General features: G+C 52.4%; 1 protein-coding gene across 1 annotated transcript in view; it reads left to right on the top strand.

The window, feature by feature from the left end:
• Positions 1-5,416: 5,416 nt before the first annotated feature.
• The window catches only part of NHLH2 (nescient helix-loop-helix 2), a 37,671-nt gene continuing 36,693 nt past the window's right edge, over positions 5,417-6,394 (top strand). The window contains exons 1-2 of the mRNA XM_068266311.1: positions 5,417-5,718; positions 5,795-5,990. The gene's annotated coding sequence lies outside the window, so the exon portion shown is untranslated. The remainder of the gene's footprint in view (positions 5,719-5,794; positions 5,991-6,394) is intronic.

Here is a 6,394-nt window from a genome sequence, read left to right as displayed (position 1 = left end):
CCAGTGCTATATAAATACATAATAATAATATGGTAGGACATTAGACTATGACTATGGTAGGATTAGATTGTGAGCTCTTCTGAGGACAGTCAGTGACATGGCTATGTACTCTGTAAAGTGCTGCAGAAGATGTCAGTGCTATATAAATACATAATAATATGGTAAGACATTAGACTATGACCATGGGTAGGATTAGAGTGTGAGCTCCTCTGAGGTCAGTCAGTGACATGACTATGTACTCTGTAATGTGCTGCAGGAGATGTCAGTGCTATATAAATACATAATAATAATATGGTAGGACATTAGACTATGACTATGGTAGGATTAGAGTGTGAGCTCCTTTGAGGACAGTCAGTGACATGACTATGTACTCTGTAAAGTGCTGCAGGAGATGCCAGTGCTATATAAATACATAATAATAATATGGTAGGACATTAGACTATGACTATGGTAGGATTAGATTGTGAGCTCCTCCAAGGACAGTCAGTGACATGACTATGTACTTTGTAATGTGCTGCAGGAGATGTCAGTGCTATATAAATACATAATAATAATATGGTAGGACATTAGACTATGACTGTGGTAGGGATTAGAGTGTGAGCTCCTCTGAGGACAGTCAGTGACATGACTATGTACTCTGTAACGTGCTGCAGGAGATGTCAGTGCTATATAAATACATAATAATAATATGGTAGGACATTAGACTATGACTATGGTAGGATTAGAGTGTGAGCTCCTCTGAGGACAGTCAGTGACATGACTATGTACTCTGTAATGTGCTGCAGGAGATGTCAGTGCTATATAAATACATAATAATAATATGGTAGGACATTAGACTATGGCTATGGTAGGATTAGAGTGTGAGCTCCTCTGAGGACAGTCAGTGACATGACTATGTACTCTGTAATGTGCTGCAGAAGATGTCAGTGCTATAGAAATACATAATAATAATATGGTAGGACATTAGACTATGACTATGGTAGGATTAGAGTGTGAGCCCCTCTGAGGACAGTCAGTGACATGACTATGTACTCTGTACAGCGCTGCAGAAGATGTCATATATATATATATATATATATTATTACTTAAGATGGCCACTAATGATCCAATCTTTTTCATACAATTTCACCAAATCTATACAGTAGAAAGGTAAACTGAGTGAATATATTGAATGGATAATTTAGGCAGTTCCTTATATTACATAGAAATGGTAAGATTGGATGATAAATAGTACAAGGTATAATGTCCCCTGTGCTGTGCTCCTCATAGTGGCCCCTGGACATTGCTCTAATTATAATGGCCCATCCGGGGCCCCTCCTGAACCGGCCCCTGTGCCATGCCCTCATTACAGTGACCTCTGTGCCCCTCATAGTGGCCCCTGGACATTGCTCTAATTATAATGGCCCATCTGGGGCCCCTCCTGTACCAGCCCCTGTGCCATGCTCTCATTACAGTGACCTCTGTGCCCCTCATAGTGGCCCCTGGACATTGCTCTAATTATAATGGCCCATCTGGGGCCCCTCCTTTACCGGCCCCTGTGCCATGCTCTCATTACAGTGACCTCTGTGCTGTGCCCCTCATAGTGGCCCCTGGACATTGCTCTAATTATAATGGCCCATCTGGCGCCCCTCCTGTACCGGCCCCTGTGCCATGCCCTCATTACAGTGACCTCTGTGCCCCTCATAGTGGCCCCTGGACATTGCTCTAATTATAATTACCCATCCGGGGCCCCTCCTGTACCGGCCCCTGTGCCATGCTCTCATTACAGTGACCTCTGTGCTGTGCCCCTCATAGTGGCCCCTGGACATTGCTCTAATTATAATGGCCCATCTGGGGCCCCTCCTGTACCGGCCCCTGTCCCATGCCCTCATTACAGTGACCTCTGTGCCCCTCATAGTGGCCCCTGGACATTGCTCTAATTATAATGACCCATCCGGGGCCCCTCCTGTACCGGCCCCTGTGCCATGCTCTCATTACAGTGACCTCTGTGCTGTGCCCCTCATAGTGGCCCCGGGACATTGCTCTAATTATAATGACCCATCCGGGGCCCCTCCTGTACCGGCCCCTGTGCCATGCTCTCATTACAGTGACCTCTGTGCTGCGCCCCTCATAGTGGCCCCTGGACATTGCTCTAATTATAATGGCCCATCTGGGGCCCCTCCTGTACCGGCCCCTGTGCCATGCCCTCATTACAGTGACCTCTGTGCCCCTCATAGTGGCCCCTGAACATTGCTCTAATTATAATGACCCATCCGGGGCCCCTCCTGTACCGGCCCCTGTGCCATGCCCTCATTACAGTGACCTCTGTGCTGCGCCCCTCATAGTGGCCCCTGAACATTGCTCTAATTATAATGACCCATCCGGGGACCCTTCTGTACCGGCCCCTGTGCCATGCCCTCTTTACACTGACCTCTGTGCTGCGCCCCTCATAGTGGCCCCTGAACATTGCTCTAATTATAATGACCCATCCGGGGACCCTTCTGTACCGGCCCCTGTGCCATGCCCTCTTTACAGTGACCTCTGTGCCCCTCATAGTGGCCCCTGGACATTGCTCTAATTATAATGGCCCATCCGGGGCCCCTCCTGTACCGGCCCCTATCCCATGCCCTCATTACAGTGACCTCTGTGCTGTGCCCCTCATAGTGGCCCCTGAACATTGCTCTAATTATAATGACCCATCCGGGGCCCCTCCTGTACCGGCCCCTGTGCCATGCCCTCATTACAGTGACCTCTGTGCCACGCCCCTCATAGTGGCCCCTGGACATTGCTCTAATTATAGTATTAGCTCAGCTTGTGCCCCATATAATGGTCCTATGCTGCTGCCCCTGAAGTCGGCCCTGGCTCAGCAGTGGTAATAAGGGGGTCCTCTGTGGGTATCATGGTGACCTCTGGCAGGTCCACGTGATACGTGACCAGAGATGCCTTTGGACCCGCAGAGATGGGACAACTGGGAGGAAGGTGACAGGAGGAGGAGCCTGGAGATAGGAGGTACTTATCCCCTCTTTTCTGCTCACCACTCTGCATGGGGGCCCCCCTCTGGCTGCCTAATACCCTCAGGGCCAGGCCGAGGCAGAGACGAGAGAGGCTCCAGCCTCAGGGTGCAGTGTAGGAGGGGTTGCAGGGCGGGGCCGAGGCAGAGGCGAGAGAGGCTCCAGCCTCAGGGCGCAGTGTAGGAGGGGTTGCAGGGCGGGGCCGAGGCAGAGGCGAGAGAGGCTCCAGCCTCAGGGCGCAGTGTAGGAGGGGTTGCAGGGCGGGGCCGAGGCAGAGGCGAGAGAGGCTCCAGCCTCAGGGCGCAGTGCAGGAAGGTTGCAGGGCGGGGCCGAGGCAGAGGCGAGAGAGGCTCCAGCCTCAGGGCGCAGTGTAGGAGGAGGCAGAGGGCGGGGCCGAGGCAGAGGCGAGAGAGGCTCCAGCCTCAGGGTGCAGTGTAGGAGGGGTTGCAGGGCGGGGCCGAGGCAGAGGCGAGAGAGGCTCCAGCCTCAGGGCGCAGTGTAGGAGGGGTTGCAGGGCGGGGCCGAGGCAGAGGCGAGAGAGGCTCCAGCCTCAGGGCGCAGTGCAGGAAGGTTGCAGGGCGGGGCCGAGGCAGAGGCGAGAGAGGCTCCAGCCTCAGGGCGCAGTGTAGGAGGAGGCAGAGGGCGGGGCCGAGGCAGAGGCGAGAGAGGCTCCAGCCTCAGGGCGCAGTGTAGGAGGGGGGCGCAGGGCGGGACCGAGGCAGAGTCGAGAGAGGCTCCAGCCTCAGGGCGCAGTGTAGGAGGAGGACGCACAACTCATTCAGCTATCATTCCCCTATTGTGTTTATAGCAGAGAGAAATAAGAAGAGGGGATACATGGCAGTGACTGCAAGCCAGATAACTAGAGATGAAGGTGTTGGGGGCCCTGGGGCACCTCTGTCTAATAGCAATCAGTGTGTGATGGCTGCGGTGGGTGGGATGAAGGGGCGCACTTTAGTGACTCAGCCTTGGGTGCTGGAGGACCTTGTCCCAGCCCTGGCTACCAAATATTGGGGGGTATTTGTGTTTACCTACACTGGGGGCACTGGGGGGGGGCACCTCTGGTTATCTAATACTTCTATATATATATCATATTTTTTTTTTTGGGGGGGGGGAGGGGGGGTTGGGGAGGGGAGAAGCAACTAAGATGTTGCTATGGGGCCCAGTGATTTGTAGCCCCACCCCTGCCCGACTTGATGACATCATAGGATCAGGACACAATAGGCTCAGCTGGAGTCGGCTGGCTGTTGTAATACTTTAGCTTTAATGACTCAGCCTCACAGATGTCACTCACCTCCCCCATTGTAAAGAGAACCTGTAGCGTATGTCAGTACCCTCGCTTGCATCACGCGTTGGCTGGTGATGTCACAGTGCAGGAAGTCAGTAAGATTGTCGCATGCAGACAAGACATCGTACCAGTATTCACACCAGCAGTGCAGTGCGCTTTGTGCACGTCCTGGAGCTCACATTACACGCCTTGCCATCTGGATTTCAGCAACGCTTGCAGGAGGCAGACACGCATGAACATCAGAAGTGCGAAGACTGCGCTGTCTGGTGATCACGCCGCATGCGTTCCATACCCAATGCACGCATCTTGTCCCGAAACGCGTGGCTGACTTTCATTGAATGGGATCAGCCGCACAAAGCTTACAAACGCAGATGGCGTGCGATCGCACACGTTGCGTTCCGATCGCCTGGCCATCTGCGTGTTGTTATGTGAATGAGGCCTTAGCCGGGTAATGTGCGTGTTGCTACCGTAATGTGGGTTGCGCTATCTGCGCAAAAACAAAAATGCAATTAGTATTGGTAAAATGTCACAATGATTTTACTGACTTTTACTGAATCAATCCCATTGTGTGATATTCATAAAAGAGGAAATCCATATCAGCCAATCAGCCTGCAGCTGTCATTTCTTTAGGTCAGCTGTGAAAATGAACGCTGGGACCTGATTGGTTGATGTGGCAGCACAATGTGATAACGACAGGTGAGCTAATCAGTTCTGCTGCTGCCCCTCCAGGAAGACAGAACCCCTTATCCTGTACATACAATATTATTCATTGTTGGCTCAAGAGCTTACGCTCACACAACATGTAGCTGTCATTTATACGGATGTGTCCAGCCAATAATGGTGGCATTAAACAGGTTAATGACATCGCTACCTGCATCCTCTCTCAGGATCAAACATGGCCGCTGGCGAGCGGCAGCGAGGGCGGTTCTGGTGTCCTGCGTAGGACAGCGAGGGCCGCAGCTGCGATTCGCAGCCCAGGGTCACGGTGAGACCTCGTTTATAGGAAGGGACAGACGTCCCCTGATATTAGTGTGGGGGTGGCAGGTCTCAGCTGTGGCCAGGGATGGGAAGGGGGGGGGGGGTTATATTTATCAGCACTGGGGGCATTTCTGGAGACTTGTCACCGCTCGCCCGCCGAACAAGTGACAGATGTCACAAGCAGTTAGGATCCCGGCTATGAATCCCTGTGTCCAATAGCGAATTCCCATTACGGGGGCATTAAATGTGTTTCAGCCGTCCGCCCAATCCTGCCCGCCCCCCATCATCTCATCTCTGCACATCTGAGGTCTGAGGACCCCCGGGACCGTCTCTCCATCTCCCGCCCCCTCCTCTGTCTCTCTGTCACCAGCGCAGGCAAGACTTTGCTTATCTCCATCTCTCTACTGCTTGGAGTGCAACAGCATTGTGCCAGTCCAGCCAGAATGCCATTCTGTGCCCACACAGGTGAGGGCGCCCCTCTTCCTCCGGGTACCTCAGCGCTGTGCCCACCTAACCACACACCTGCTTTCTCTTAAATCAGGTGCCAGAGGCATGCCCACATGTTATCATCAGTCTCAGAGAATGGCCACTGAGGACCAGACTTACAGCAGGAACTGAGGAACTGACACCCACCACCCAGCAGAAGACCCCCAACCTGTATGTGAGCAGCAATATGGGTGCCAGGTGTGCGTGACCCCAACATCTGCACAAACACGGACATCTTCTCCTGGAATAAGGTGAGCGATAGCTAATAAGGGGGTGGGGAGGGGGATATAACCTGTTACTGCTCTGATAATTACTCAATAATGAAGGAAAGACCGCCCCTTACATACAGCGCACACGCAAGGGTGGGGACACAGACACTAATCACTGATACAGTCACACACGCTCTGCACTGGGGGCTACACCATATAGCTCTGACATATACAACAGCGCTGTACACAGATTCCTATTTGCCTCTGCACCAGAGGAGCTTACACTCTAATGTCTTCACCACAGTCACACACGATTATTATCATACATTTATATAGCTCTGACATATTCCACAGCGCTGTACAGAGATCACTGATCCATTCCCATCAGTCTCTGCACCAGTGGAACTTACACTCTAATGCCCTCACCACAGTCACACACTTTATCA

Source organism: Hyperolius riggenbachi, chromosome 2 (assembly GCF_040937935.1).
Source record: "Hyperolius riggenbachi isolate aHypRig1 chromosome 2, aHypRig1.pri, whole genome shotgun sequence".
Classification (NCBI taxonomy): Eukaryota; Metazoa; Chordata; class Amphibia; order Anura; family Hyperoliidae; genus Hyperolius; species Hyperolius riggenbachi.
This window is presented reverse-complemented; position numbering and strand designations above follow the sequence as displayed.